Source organism: Equus quagga, chromosome 7 (assembly GCF_021613505.1).
Source record: "Equus quagga isolate Etosha38 chromosome 7, UCLA_HA_Equagga_1.0, whole genome shotgun sequence".
Lineage (NCBI taxonomy): Eukaryota > Metazoa > Chordata > Mammalia > Perissodactyla > Equidae > Equus > Equus quagga.
Genome location: NC_060273.1, coordinates 57,682,238 through 57,699,479, shown reverse-complemented (window position 1 = coordinate 57,699,479; position 17,242 = coordinate 57,682,238).

The window sequence follows — 17,242 nt, the reverse complement described above, 5'->3', positions numbered from 1 at the left end:
ATGATATACGTCTTTCCATTACTTTCATACTTAAACAATACTCTAGGTAGCATTAAACCTGGAATTTCCCATAAATGTTGGTAGAGATTCTTCATTGCCTGGTTTATAAAGAAGTAAATTTTTTTGTTTTGCAGAGGAAAAGTCTGAGGCAAGATTCATTTTGTCATGTTTAGAGATTATCTGCATTCCTTTTTGGATCTTTGAAATTCATATATTTTCTAAGGACATAATTTATATGATGGCCTCTTTACATTAACTTTGGCTAGTAAAGATCTTTTTGATCTATCTACTCAAATATTTCATCAGGTGTAGAAATAGTCATTCTATCAACACATTTCTCCAATTCTAAGAAAGTGGTATATTTTCATATTTCAAAGATTATAAAATTAGCATTTGCTTTGCAACTGGTGTCTACAAATCTTGCGACACCTTCAGGCACAACAGTCAATTGTGGCAAATTTGTCATTACCTATGCAGATATGAATTACACATGGAAGGAAGCTGGTGAGCACTATTTTTTTCTTTGGGTCAGCTGTTTGGTAGCTAGATCAACAATATAGTTACATTTTAGGGGAAATTTGACTTTTTTATTATTTCAGATATGTCTTTATGGATTTTACACAATGTTGTAGCTGAAATGAAAAGTTAACATATGTCCAGCAGATTATCTCTCATGTGCCAAGCAATGCTACTAAAGTTGCTATTGATTTCCAAATATAACATAGATCAGGGGGTGGGAAACTTCCTGTAACGGCCAGATAGTAGATATTTTGGGCTTTGAGACCATATTGTCTCTCTAACAACTACTTAACCCTGTTCTTAGAAGAAGAAAGAAGGCAAAGACAATATGGTAACAAGGGGATATGTCTGTGTTCCAACAAAACTTTATTTACAAAAACAGGTGGCAAGCCAGATATGAGCCTGAGGCCATAGTTGCTAACCCCTGAAATATATCATAAAATTTCTAGAATGAGGAGAAGTTGTTATAACCAATGGTTTATGAAGAACTCTTACTCAGGCATTGGGTATCACTCTATCAAAAGTTTCCAGCTGAATTTCAAATGATATTAGTGTTGAAAATAACATAATTCAGTTACATAATTAATTATACTATTTCTTAGAGGACTCATTTTTCTCTGTTTGACCAAGTATCTTCTTTTGTTTTGATGTTATTATTTTCTCTTTTAGTCTTGTTTTTTAAAGATTGGCACCTGAGCTAACATCTGTTGCCAATCTTTTTTTTTTCTCCTCTTCTTCTTCTCCCGAAAGCCCGCCAGTACATAGTTATATATTCTAGTTGTAGGTCCTTCTGGTTGCACTATGTGGGACGCCACCTCAGCATGGCTTGATGAGCAGTGCCATGTCCGTGCTCAGGATCCAAACCGGTGAAACCCTGGGCCGCAGAAGGGGAGCGCATGAACTTAACCATTCAGCCACGGGACCAGCCCCTCTCCTTTTAGTCTTAAGTGAGAAGAGATCAATGTAAATATTTTTGCAAAAACAAGACATGCAAATTCTCTTCATTTCCTCTCAATATCCTTTAGATGCTACAATTATAGCATGCTAATGCATTGTTTGATATTCAAAGCCCTACATAACTTCTATTAAATTGTGTATCTTTTTAACCTCATGAAGCTGTTCATGGTCCCACTACTCAATTCATGATTTCACTGCTCATTCACTTTACCATCAATAACATATTTTATTCTTACGAAAACTAATACATTTCTTTTACTTCCCAGAAATCATAATTGAAATATTTCAATCTTGAGGATAGGCTACTCTGTGATTCATGTCTTGAAATCTGCTTAGCTTGCTCAGGACCTGTTGACTCTGAACATGGAAGCTCTTCTTCATGGAACTTTTTCCCGTTAACTATTTTCTAATATCTTGAGTTTTGTATTGTTCTTCTTCATCTTCAGAAAGTTGACCACTCCTGACAAATAAAATATCACTAAAAATTGAGAGTTACATACATGTCAATAAGTTGTAAAATCTATGATAAAAATAACGTGTATAAATATATTTAGGATAGTAAAATTTTAAAGAAAAGTTAAATTGGTATTGTTGAGATTCTCAGTTCCCTTGACACCGCTGGTGAGATTTAAAATAATGTGTTAAAATGATATGTCCTTGCTTTACAAAACTAGGAAATAGAGACTACATTATGAATCCCTTTCCTAGCTTGTATTCTTATGATCTAAACATTAGTTATAATAGATAAAATCATTTATTTAAAAGGATGCATATTTTAAATTCAGACCTGCCAATCTTATATTTGTTGTTCTATATAATCTTCATATTTGATATTTATTGATTCTTGGATTCCTCATGCGATGCTGGGTTAAGGAGATTATTTTCCACGATGTTCAGTTGCTCCATAGTCACTGGTAATTATGGCTCTCTAGGCCAATAAACATCTGTAGGAGAGATACAGAATGGGATCACCCTAGAAAATCATGCCTTACTAAATTCCAATCCTATTAAGTTCATATCAAGCTTCACCTCTTTTGAATTGCATGATTTAGGAAGATACAGATGGAATTTCAATATCCACCTGCAAAATCTACTCTATTAGTTAGGACTCTGATTTGATTGGCACAAAAACATAGCTGAAATTGGCTTATTCTAAAAGGTAAATATACCGTAAGATGTCTTGATCTTTTATGATATTTAAGGATAGCAATATTGCTGTGCTGTGAAATGAGAGAATGAAAACTTTCTGCTTTGTCTCTCAACTTTGCTTGTCTAGATATGTTTTATTTCTATCCTGTCACTTTACTCTGCAGATGCTTCCAACATCATCTGAGATTTTGATCTTACAAGTCAAGCTCTTAGGAAGAGACCAGCTTGCTCTGAGTCTCAAGTCCAAAAATATCAGGAAAGAGAATCTTTGTCCCAGCTTAGGTCAAGTGTTGACACCTGAACCAATCAAGAGCTACCAGGGGTAGATCACGTTGTAAAATAACGGCTTCCGTTGCAGCCATGGATGGTGTCAGGAGAAGCAGTTCACAATGGAAGGATGAGATAAATACTTGAAGAAAGAGTAGGTACTATTGGGCAGAAAAGTATGTATGTGACACCATATTATTCTGTATCTTTAATGACAAAGGTATCTAGTATTAGCAAAAGGTAAAGCAGCCAATAATCTACTTACTTTGAATTGGAAGAGACTAAGAGACTTTCCTATACAATACTATATTCCCTGACAGCTAGAGAAAAATAGTATTATTAGGAGACCCAAAATTCAAAACATTATCCTTAGACCTCAATCTAGTTGAATACCCATGGTTTTATATGACAAAGCTAAGAATCAAGGTCATAAAGTGATTTTTCAAGATCACATTATTTGTAAGTGCCAGAAACCTCTAAGTTATCCAACAATAAATCCACATCTTTAATTATTCTTTTTGGGACTGGAGACTTGTACTCATTCAAATATTCCCCGTGACAGGCTTTTCAAAGTTTGATGTCCTGATTACTGTATCAGAATAATTAAAAATACAGATTCTACTTCCCCTTTCCTTCCCTCAACACTAAATCAGAGACTTCATTGATTATAATCTGTGAAATTGCATTCTTAACCAAGTCCTCTGGTGATTTTTATGCATGCTGAAGTTTGAAAACTACTGCAGTTTGGTACTCCCAAGTTCTTGACAGAAAAAGATTAGTTGACAAATAATTGAAAATAATATAGCTACAAGGACAACAAAGAATACCCGAAAAGTTACTGAAAAGGTAGAAAGGACCTTCTTGATCTACTTCAGATTTTCCCCATAAACTGACCTCAATATTATTTTTTTTTCCTTATTGAAATCTTTAAACTGCTCTTTCTATATACCGAACAAGGTGGTGTTAATTTTGAAAGGTGTCATGTTAAATGGGAACCTCGAGTAATATTCATGTATCGGGTCCACACATCGCCATTTAGGTAATATCAGTGTTATTTACAAAATGCTTTTCCATAGCCCTGTTTTTCCTAACTACTGTTGCATGCATTTGGGTCATCCCATTGGACTATGTTTTATATGCGTCTTAACGTTTTATGAATATACTCTAACATTACTGAAAATAAAATACATAAACTTGTATAAATCCTGTAGATGATTTTCTTTCCAAGTTTTAAAGGATTGGTCTTTGTTGTCTAATTACAGAGGTATAAAAATTTAATAGCAATTCACATGCACATTATCATGGTGTTACTTGCACTTCTGTAACTCATTCTTTCTGGAGGAGTTTAAAGATTAACTTGATATTTTAAAGTTTATTGATAGATTTCTTTATGCTATAAAGGCAATTCTTTGTGTGCTTGTTCTTTGATGCGACAATCTAGAATAAAATGAAGTAATCTTCAACTCCAAAAACATAAAACAATAAAATGCTTGAATTACTAAATCTTCAACGTTGTTTTACATCTGAAAATTATATTGTAATTTACTTTTTAATGGTACCGTACAGCTTTCTGTATCTATATATCTTTAAGATTTATAAATATAGTAAGGTAAAAGTCTGTATTTCAAATTTGATGCCTAATAAAATATTTAAAAAGCATTAATAATACATTACCCTGAAATGTCTTGATTTTTATGCTTTATGTAACAATTCATTTTTTAAAAAGCTTTAGAATACTGATTTGTGGCATTAAATACATCTTTTTTCATGCTTTAAAAAATACTTGTCTATTCACAAACACATGAATGCAACTCTGTGAATATGTAATCAACCTTTGAAATCCACATCATTGCAATGGGAAAATTGGCTAACTCACATCTCTGTTTACATTTTATATTTGGGAAAGATTGTAAAGCGTTTTATTCTCCAGAAGATCTCAAAGTCTAAAAGCAAATTAGCAGTTGTCAATTGTGCCATCAAATGACTGTTACCCATTTTGTTTAATTATATCAATGAGAACTCAAAAATAAAATTTAAGTAATAAAAACTTGCCTAAGCAGTCCAAGTTCTTAAGACATAGGATATAATTGAAGTGATTTATGTCAAAACTAAAATGTTGTGACATGTGAAATGTTAAATGTAAATTCTATAGGTTGCTTTATGTTTGAAATTGTATTCTTAGAGTAGTTCAGCCTATTGTGATGGATGAGTGAAGATTTTTGGATCTGTCCCTTGGGAAGAGGATATATTGACTATCTGAAGAGATTGCAGGGAAACTGAGAATGATTGATTGAGAAAATACCACACATTTACTACTTGATTAATCCTTGCTTTATAAGTCCATATCTGAGGGAATATTAGTCTAATTTTTTTTTGCTTCTTTTATGGTTTTCCAATATAATCTCAAAGGCACATCCACATATCTTCATCACATTTGGAGCTTTAGAATATCTCTTTAGGACTCCAGGAATATATATATAATTTTTAATATCATGGGTTATGAATAGTTTATTAATTTTTAATGTCCAGGTTAATGTTCTTTTGCATTTCAAAAATAACATGATTATTTTGACCTTTGAAATTTCATATTCAAGTGGCATTGCAGAACATTTTTAATGTTTTAAATCATTTCCTAGTTAAATGATTTTCTCAAGACTTTGAACCTTTTAACCTACTCTGTTATAAGATAGTTTTAAGATTGTATTCAGATGCATGTTGGAGATCTCTCATAGAAAGCCATAATAGAATAAAAAAGCAGTAGCCGCCTCTCCTAGAACACCTTTCCTATCCTAGAACATCTTTTATCACATTTATATTCCCCATCAGTTGTATCCTATTAGGGGCATATGCCAAATATAGGAAAGTTTCCAAGCACAGTTCATCTTTAAAATGTGATTCACACTCTTCCTGCCTCTCATTGGCTAGTCCAGGCAGGAGTGCTTCTCCCAATAACAGTTCAGTCAGCAGTCCAATACGTGCTCTTGAACCTGTGTTCTGTCCTAGACAACTCCAGTAGAGACAGTAATTTTTGAAAGAGGTATTCACAGCCAACAACTCAGTTTCCAAGACAGATTATATATGTATATGTGTACACATGTGCACGCGCGCACACACGCACAGAGAGTCTTTGACACCATTCATCACTGAAATATTCTTCTAATAGAAGTAGATTGGTTTTCTTACATAATCACGTTCTGCTGTGAAGTAATGAGAATAAGTTGAAAGTGTAAATATATCACGCAGCATGGGGAATTGATACCTGTATGCTAACTAGTTTTGCTACTGTTGTTGCTGAAAATCAGGAGATTCTAGTGTATTTGTTCCTGTTTAACTGTGTCATCTGTTCCCCTTATCTTTCAAGGAAGATAGTATAAAATTGAGACCTTATTTAGAAATGATACTTAAGATCGATTCAACTAATTTCTAATTATGGTGGAATGATACAGGTTCAGCATAGAGATCATAGTGTCTGAGTGAAATGCAGAAGGTGTGGAAGTCAGGCTGAAAAGTCTTAATATCCCAGCAATGGCCCTTAACAAGCTATATGATATTGATTAGTTCAACTAACCTCTTTCAGCTTAATAATAATATGTAATATGAGGTATGTTTTGAAAAATGAAGAAAAATGCTGTACATAAAGTGCTGAGCATGGTGTTGGCTCATGGTTTGTATTCCTTATGTGTAGGTTTCTTTCTCCCATCTCTTCCTCAAAATAATGTGCAAAAATGTAGATGCTTGGCATGTCATAAATTCCTGGCATTAAATGTATACTACCTTGGAATAATTAGCACCTTCTCACACTTTAAAGTACAAATCTAAACCTAATTAGATCAGTTTTACCTTGTGAAATATAGATTTAAAATTTTATCCTTTAGTTGCTGCATTAATTGACTAATTGACTGATCTGAAGTATAGATTTCTCCAAATTCTTACAAAATTATACTGGTATAGCATTTGTGATCATCAACTTTAAATGATTTTCCCCTCCTCCTAAAATGATAACTGAATTAGCAGCCATAATTTGAAAATTAGAGGAAAGCATATTTGATGCATTTTTTCTGAGTGGAAATTATAATTTCTCCCACATATATGTTGGAATGCCACCACAAATTTCTAAGGAGGGTTGGTGTTTGAAAAGTTATATAATCTTTCTCCTTACTGTTTCCTGTATGGCTTCCTCTCCTTAATGAAGGAAGAGATCTCACATCCCCTCCTTTTAGCACAGGGTCACATATCATACTCTGGCATGTAATAATGTCATTTGAAATTCTAAGGCAATATTTTACATGTTTTTAAAACATATACCTGCTTTTATATTCTTTAAAATAGGTTATATAGTATTTGAACTTCCAATTTATCTTAGTAGCATAAATACAAACATAAAAAAAATTGAAAGCAGTTACAGTATTTTACATTCTGATATGCCCCACTTTGTCCTTTGCCTTGAAACATTTTTTTTCCCTTTGAGAATCACTACTCTAGGGCTTGTAGTTTGAATATGACACCTCCAACACATTTATGAATCTATCATTTCTTCCTGAACATTACAATATGGATAATGGTCTCTGAAAAGATATTTAAAGAGAAAACTACTATGGTAATTAAGGAAAATTTTATACATAACCTCTAAATGTAACTATAAGTATATTTCTTGAATGGTGCAATATTAACATGCAGTCTTGTTTTAGAAAGGACATTTCCTGTTATTTTGATTTTGAGGAACTCTGATGGATTCATCTCCTTTTCAGAAAAGAGCTCTTCTTTCATGTGTGCAAAAATTCCATATTTAATGTAATTCCTTCTTTCAATATACACAAGACTCATATGTATAATGTAGTAGCATCTATGCCATTCTATCAGAATTTATTCTTTAAAGGCTCAGCTGGAAGATTGCTGAGTATCATTTTCTTTCTATTGTATGTTTTTATTCACATTAAACATTAAGATAAGTCTTTGGGCTTTTTAATTTCTTGTCATATTTTGCAACTATTGAGTATATAACATAGGAATTAAGCTGATTTATTACTATACTTTAAAAGATTATTTTATTTGTGATAGAATTATCAGTCAGGACAACCTTAATAATATTTCAACCCTAATGTAATATCTATTAAGTTATGACGAGATAATTTATAGCCCCTGAGTATCAGGAAAATAACTTTCAGATATTTTACCAGTAAAATGTATTCATTTGCCGCAAACTAATCTTTTCATTAGTGATGGGATTCATGTTTGAAAGAGAATGTAGAAATCTTCAATAACATCCGGGTGGCAAAATGTGATTGAAAGTCGCATCAACACACATTGCAATTGGTAATCTCCATGATAAAAACACAACTAAAGTGAGAAAGAAATCAACATAATGATAACATATTTCTTCCTGATAATTTCTCTTTTCTATGAACAATGATCAGTTAGACCAATTGAATAGAAAACAGTGGTTTTCTACTTCTGTTACTCATCAGATTGCTCCCGATTGAAAAATACATATATTTATACAAATCTAGACTTCCACTCCTCATGAAAGAGGGCCAGGAACATTTATTTTTTTAAAAAAACTTCATAAAAGAGTCTCACGTTCGACAAGGACCGAAAATCACTGAACATTAGTTGGGTGAATGCAAGGTGTAGCTGGGCGTTGGGTGGCCTCATGGAAGCATTTTGAGAAGCATGTCCTCTCTATATCAGTAAAAATGTGGAGATGGAATTTGGATTAAACTTTTTACTTTTACATTTACTCTCCTGTGCCCAGACATTTGATTCAGCGCACTGTAATGATCTGGCCCCATTCTACCTCTCTACTCTGTTCTCCTGTCGTGTCCCTATGGCTTAGAGCACTCCCATTGCCCCAGCCCTGCTCTTCCTCCGATTGGGCAAACTCATTCTGGCTTCAAGGCTTCGCACTGTTCTACCCTCGCCTGCTGTGCCCTTCCTGCGATTTCACTTGATTTGCTCCTTTGTATTGTTCAGGGCACTAATCAGATGCTCTTGCTCAGAGAGGCCACCCTGGCCACCACCCCATTACACTATGATTTTCTGTCATCTTTACAGACCTTATCAATATCTGAAGTAATTTTGTTTGTTAATATGTTTATCTGTTTATTATCTATTATGATGTCTCCTTAAAAGGCCCTGTTTTTTAGTAGAGTTGTGGTACAGGAATGCACAAGTCAATGAAACAGAAACACGTGGTTCAGAAGCAGACAAGATAATTTTATAAATTTTGTATATTATGAAGCTGGCATTTCAAATGAGGGGAAAAAATTTGTACTTTTTTTGCCATTTTCTTGGTTAAAAAAAGGAAAGTTTGGGGGCCGCCCCGGTGGTGCAGTAGTTAAGTGCGCACGTTCCGCTTTGGCAGCCCGGGGTTCGCTGGTTCGGATCCCCGATGCGGACATGGCACCGCTTGGCAAGCCATGCTGTGGCAGGCGCCCCACATATAAAGTAGAGGAAGATGGACACGGATGTTAGCTCTGGGCCAGTCTTCCTCAGCAAAAAGAGCAGGATTGGCAGCAGATGTCAGCTCAGGGCTAAACTTCCTCAAAAAAAAAATTAAAAAAAGGGAAGTTTGCCACTTTACTTCATACTCATATGCTAGATTGTTAAAGATCATTTCAGTTTGGAGGTGACATTTATTGAGCACTTATTAAGTGAAAGGAATTGTTCCATTAATGTAATCTTCTCAACAACCCAAGCCCTATTATTATCCCTATTTTGCTGATAAATAAATTGAGATGGAGAATGATTCACCAGACTTGTAAAGGTTATAATTCTGAAGACGTGAACATTTCCGGTACAGAGCTCCACATTTTTTTAAAAATAAATTTTGATTTTTGGGGGGGATGGGGTGGGAGGGGAAGGTGTGGTGAAAGAAATGAGAATATCTTTTTAAACTGCATAAAACTCTAGAAATAATCTTACAATCAGGCATATACATAAGTATATTTATTGCAGCCTTATTTTTTAGAGTGAAACAATGAAGCGTATGGAAGACTCTAGGGCTATTAAGATGAATGAGGATAATCCATATATGCCCATGATAGATATTTTGGGGAAACAAAAAAATTATAAAACAATATATAGTATGATCCTCTTTTGAAAGAAAATGCATATAATACATATGTATATAGAAATGTATTTTATAGAACTATGTAATAATATGCACTACATAAAAATGTTCTGAAATAATATATGCTAGTGATTAAACATGAGAAACGAGAGCTGGGGGGAATGACAGTAATACTGCTTCTTAAAACTTACTTTTTGGGGCTGGCCCCGTGGCGGAGTGGTTAGGTTTGAGCGCTCCGCTGCAGGCGGCCCAGTGTTTCGTAGGTTCGGATCCTGGGTGCAGACGTGGCGCTGCTCTTCGGGCTACGCTGGGGCGGCGTCCCACGTGCCACAGCTAGAAGGACCCACAACGAAGAATATACAACTATGTACCGGCCGGCTTTGGGGAGAAAAAAGGAAAAAATAAAATCTTTAAAAAAAACCAAAAAACTTTCTTTTCTATTTTTACTTAATCGTTTTTTCTAGGTAATTATTCACTTTAAATTTTAAAAAGTAAGGTGTGTTGTTTGGATTATTTAGAAAGAAAAATTAAATGTTGATTTCTAACTTTGTCTTTAAATTTGTAAGCAAAATATATCCATTGTTCAAGTAACTTGAAATACAATACACAAAATATTGCATATAACCAAATGAGTCCATGCTGTTCATTGAGCAATTTCATAATGTTCTCGTCTACCAGGACTTTGCATCAATAGTAATATTGATAATGAATTTATTTCTGAAATATTCACGCCTTTTCCCTATCCTAACTCAAATAGGAGCTAATAATGAATTAGGAAATTGTAAGCTTGTGTTCATATTCTGTCACTATGTGATAGCAGGAGAATCACGTTGCATCTTTCCATCTCCAAGATCAGTAATATAATACAGCCAATTACCATTTTAATCAAATGCATTTAAAAAAAGATATCAATTTCTGTGGTATGAAAATGCTTGTGGTGATTTGTAATATCAAATTCACCCAACTCTGTGCAGTTCTCAGTGCCTCAGCAAATATTTGCATGTGACAATATGCTTGAAACCCCAGTGTGCTTTCCTGGAGCAGTATTTGAATTTGGTGTGTAAGAATTTCTTTAATATCAAATAGGCCAAATTACAATCCTTCTTCTGACATTGAATTTCTCGTGTTGCAGAGTCTCCTTTTCCTCATCAGCAAAACAGTGATAATACTATTGCCTCATGGGGTGGTTTTAAGAATTAAACTGATTTATGTCTTACAATATTAGTACAGATTCAATATTTGGTAAGTTTTAAATAACTATTAGTTCCCTTCCCAACCCCCATGAAAAGAAACTAAGCAAGGAAACCTATACCAATTTCATTGATGTGGAGTACATATGTCTTATTCAATGTCTACCTGATGCATATTCTATAACTCACAGCTTCTCATAATCAAAGATAATAAAAGATAACAAAAATAGCTCACCCACGAGAACAGAAAATTGGTGCCCATCAATGCTGTAAGACAATATTGTAGGATTTTACTCAACGAACTTCAGTTCAAATCCTGACTTGAAACTTAATAGCTCTGACTCTTAGATTTCTTATTTGCAAGACAGATTTGAAAGGAACTAGCCAACTCAGCTAACAGGGAGGTGACATAATCTCTTGTTTGAGATCATGGATTCAAGAGCTGAATTTCTTGGGTTCAAATCCTGGAACCTCCACTTCCCAGCTGTGTGACCTTGAGAAAATTCCTGAAACTCACTGCATGAATTTTCTTCTTTGTCAAACACAGATAATAATGTACCCTTATCATAATGTTATTCTGAGGGATAAAGAAGACAATATGCAGAAAGTACTTACAACTGCATAAAGCAATCACTATAGAAGCGTTTGTCTTTCTATTATTTTTTTATCATTATCAGACTGTTCTGAGAATTAAAGTGAACACACAATACTCATAATAGTATGTTTATGGTGCAAAGGGTAACTTAGGGTCATTAATTTTGGGCGTCATTCTCTTATTATCTATCCGTGCTCATAAACATTACATAAATTCAAGTGGAGCTCAGAAAATTAGGGATTTTGTGCACTGAGAAGAAACAAAATGTTTTCTCAAATATTCACATGGAACAAATTATTGACTTAAATTGTTGAAATCATACTGATTTCAAGTACGTTATTGGGAATTTCTTAAGCAGAAAATATTTCCAGGAATTCTCTGACAATAGAATAATAAATATGTCAAATAACTATTGTTAACCAGGCAAAATTACTTAACAAAAATGCAAAGTGTAGATTCCCTTTTTAAACAATTATATAGATTTTGAAGACTATTTCAAAGAGAAAAATAAAAGTTATTTTTTCCATACCATTATTTCATTGCTCTATGAAGTTAGCACATAATAATTTTTGTTTCCTTTCTACTTTATATAGAACAGAACATCAATTTTCAGAAATTTTGATAATTAGTAAATCTATCGTGCTAAGATGAAGTGTGAACAATTAGACAAAGATATGCATGCATAAATGGAAACTTTAGTTTGTCATCATTTTTCTAGATTATAGAGAGATGCCATTTAATCTTTATTAAAATTTAAACTTTTAGGACAAAGAGAAAACAATATAATCATAACTGTGACCTTTCTGACATAGAGATATTCTAATTTGCAATTCATATAACCAGCATAATTTTTACTTGTCTTTTTATAAACTTATTTAAATGTGAGTTTTCATGCCTGGCATGATCCTAGCTGCAAGTGATATTAGACAAATAAATCAACTAAAGATGATAATGAACCAAATTATTAGATATCAGAGGGTTGTGCATTAATTATATCTTTGACACTGATTCCTGATGTAGAACTATAAAGCTGTATTGTTAAACCTCAACTCTTGTCCAGTGGAGTTGGATATGTGGATAATAATCCTTTACTGATTATGTCCATCTGAACATGTAGAGAAGTATTCTTTTTCCAAATCCTTAGCTCTTACTGTTATGCCATCCTACAGTCTTTCCATAATTTTGGTAGGATCAGCTTTTATAGAACTTCTTATGACTTCTAGGATGAAAAAGTTATGGAAGTACAAGTCTAATAGATATGATAAATTGTATTTCTGTAGAATTAAAGAAGGCCAATATTCTTCTTGATGTAAGCAAAGGCAATGAAAAAGACTTCTACTGTATATTCTTACTAAACCTCAGAAATCTTATTTTTTTCATGCGATAGGATTGCATCTTATTATGTATTACTGATCATCATTCACAGAACTCTTGACTTTTCATGACTATATGATAAAAGCAAAATACAAATTATTGCTCGACATTAATGACCATCTTACCAGCTTTCTAGTTTTCCAGTCTTACCTATCACAGAACTTTTCATCTTACCATACTGAGACAGAAGTATAGCTAATATACAATATCCCTTTCTCCCCAGCAATTCCCAAAAGTCATTCCATAAAACCCTAGTTTCACATAGAGATCAGAAGTAGTTTCTATGGTCAAATAATTTATGGAGGTACTATCTGCTATGTTCCGCTCTATGCAGTAATATTTCAAAGAGTCGGAGAGGTCAAATATAAGGGAAGCCATTTAATTATCTTTCAGCAATGTTATTCACTTTATTAGAAATAGGAATGGTTATTTTTCAATAGTCCACAAGCTTTATTGGACCACCCACTGGGAAATATTTCCTTACCTATTTTATTTGACTTAGAAATGTACTTATTTCTTTTTTAGATATGTACTTATTATTTTTGCTGTATTCCAGCCTGATATGTTTTCCAATTCTTCACCTTATTCATTAATTTCATCTCTCAAATCAGTGACTAATTATAGTCATTCATTGACTTAGCAAAATATTTATCGATGACTGCATGTCAGGTACCCTTCTAGGCACTAAGGAGATACTAACAAAAATTGCTATCCTATAGATTTACCTTTCTACAAGTATTAAGAGAACACAAAGAAATAAAAAATTACTAACTAAATATATGATATGTTACATGATAATTACAGTAAAGAAAAAGTTTCAAAGGGGGCTAGGAAGTGTGGTAGTGATTTTCAATTTTACATAGCGTAGTGAACACTGTGGAAGGCGAGAGAGGTAGAGTGAGTCATATGGCTATCCGAGAGATGAGTTTCCTAAATACAGGTAAAAGAAAGTACAGATGCCTAGAACTAGGTGCCTCCCTGATCCATTCAAAAAATAGCAAGGAGGCCATAAAGCTACAAATAAATGGGTGAGGAAAAGTAGAAGACAAGTTCAAATATGTAACAGGGATCTTTAAGGATTTTATAGGCCAATGTAAGGATATAAGTTTTTACTCTAGATGCATTGACAAGCCACTGGAGGGTTATGGGCAGAAGAACAACATGATCTGACTTATTTTTTATCAGAATTATTTTGACTGCTGTATTGGGACTAGATTGAAGGGGCAGGGAGTGGAGGAGCAGAAACAGGGAGACCACTTCACATGCTTTTACTCTGACTAAGGTGAGAGAGGATTTTCACTTGGACAAGATTATAGCAGTGGAGGCCATGGGGCAGGGTCAGATTCCTCATATTTTCTGAAGATATATTTACCAAGATTTCATGAAAGAATCAAGACTTTCTTGAAAGTTTGAGGCTTTAATCAATTGGAAGGAGAGAATTGCAATTTTCTAGGTTGTAGAGCACATTTTGCTGGGGAAAATGATGGCCTCAATTTTTACCATGTGAAGTTTGACAGTATAACATTGAGTAGGCAGCTGAATATAAAGCCTGGAGTACAACATAGGTAGCCAGGCTAAGAGTCTTTAGCATAGCGATGATATTGAAAGCAATGGTATTGCATGAGATCTCTTGGGGTGTTCAAATAAAGGTAAGAGATGCAAAGGCAAATCTTAGTCTTGGGCTATTCCAGCACCGAAAGGTCCAAATATAGGGAGGAATCCATAAAGCAGACTGAGAACAAAAAGCCAGTAAGTCAAGAAGAAATCCATGACATTAGTGGGTACTCAAAGCCAAGTGAAGAAAGTATTTCACAGAGGAGGAAGTGATAATGCTTCTGGTATTTTTAACTGTATTTCTGAATATTGTCTTTTTATTTTCAGTAGTTTTTGGCCATCCCCACTATTTTTATTCATAATATTTTAGAACCATACCTTACTTAATGAACAATTTAAATAAATATAATTGAGGGTCTGCTATGAATGACATGTTGGCATCTACCCATTATAGACATTCCTAATAATGAAACCTTTAGAGATCTCATGGTCTACCCAAACAGACCAACAATTTGACTTTACAAAGTGCTGTAGGTGAGATTCAGAACCTGAGTTCTGCGTAGAAGAGGAGAGTGAAAGAAAGTATGAGAAAAATACACCAAAAAATGAGATGTTGCTTTTGAAGTCTTAAACTATTATGAGTTTTTCAAGAAATAAGAAAGGCTGACATGATTCCAGGTAGAGCAAAGAGCATATACAGTGGATTTTGGAGGCATGAGACAGCATATCACATTTTGGGGACAACGGCTACCTTGACGTAGCCAGGGTTCAGGGATATGAAATAGGTGCAGAAATTGAACTAAGAAGATAAGGAGGAGCCACAAAATGGGCCTCACGTGTGTACTAGGGGACTTTTGAAAGTCCCCGTAAGTGATGAGACTCATTAAAGAATTTCAAGTAATACAAATGAAGTTTGTGTTTAAGAAAAAGGGTATTGGTAGCCTTTTTGGCGTTAAACTGATGGTAAGTAAGATGAGTTACTAAGCAGTAGGAGTGTTTCTGGGAGACTAAATACAAGCAGGGGAAGTAGGCATCTGGAGAGAGGACTGAGTATATATATATATATATATGTACTATATATACAGGAAGCAGAATGAGCATGGTTTAGTGACCTATTGGAAAGGGTATAAGATAGATAAATCTAGAAGATTATCAGGTCTTTGTTAGTGAGAAGTAAAACAAAGAAGGAAAAGCTTACGCATGCATGTGCATTTGTTTTATAAATGGAGTTCTAGAAAAAAGAGTAGTTCAGTATTACAAAAATCTGTGTGCGGGTCAATGGGGCATGCAGAAAATAAAACGAAATAGAAGTCTAGAATTTAAATGAAAAACTCTCTCTGGAGGTATAGAATGTGACACTCTCCGTATATAGGTGATATGTGAAGCTATGAGAACAGACTGGAACACTCAAAAGAGCATTTAAAGTGACATAAGAAAAGAGTCAATGATGAAACACAGGGCAAAACACTGTTTGAGGAGTAGTAGAAGGAGAGAAAGCCAGAAATACACCTGAGGAAGCGTAGTATAGGAGGATGAAGAACAGGGAGAGATTTTTGTAGTAGGACTGAGGGATTGTGTTTCCAAATTAAAGAATACTCGTTAGTATTGTGGGGGATCAGAATTTGCCATCCCAAAATATATCTCTTTGGCTTGATTATTTTTAAGAATTAAAAAACTCAGAAAGAGACTTTGACCTTTCCCTTAACTGCCTGAAAGAATTTAAGATAGAAGGCTTGTCCCAGGAAGGAGCTAAGTGGTTTCCGCCACTTTGGCAAGTGACTCAGTTTTCCTGGGTTTCTCCCATGTGTACATGATATTAACATTTTCTCTTGTTATTCTGTGTCATGTCAGTTTAATTCTTAGACCAGCCAGAAGAACCTAGAGGGGAGAGGAATAGTTCTTGCTCTCCTATAGTATCAAATATTCTCAAGAAATCCAGGGTCAAAGAGATGAGAATGTGAAAAAATGACTACAGGCTTTTGAAATTAGGGAAGTCATGGTGACTTGAGAAATTGGTGATATAATAGCTTTTCATTATTGATAGCATTTGTGAATAAATATTAAATAAACATGTTCTTATATAGTCACTGAGAATTGCATGGCAGTTGTATTTGAGTTATGAGAGTATTTCAAGCCTGACAAACTTTGAAAAGCCTTAGTCATCCACACGCAAGAATTTAGACTGCCAAAGCCCTGGCAAGTTTTGTTATACTGAGATATCATTTAAAGGCATAATTATAGATTTTGAAAATTAAGTTACCTCAAGTGAATTCTACATGGTACATTGCCATTGAACTGGTAGTTTGAATAATTCTTTCCTTGTTAATGAGAGTCAATCTGATGTAAAGTTAAAGTGTTTATAATTGTTATTTCATAATTTGAAAAAAAAAATTTCTTAAAATAATACATGCTTAAATGTAAAGAAAGTGCACTTGAAACAATATGAAGTTATGTAAAGTACAAGTCAATCACCTTCGACAAACTGTCCATTCTTCATCCTATCCTCTCCACCCCACTCATTGACTAACAATATGAATGAACAGTCTTTTGTCCCTACAAATCTTTCTT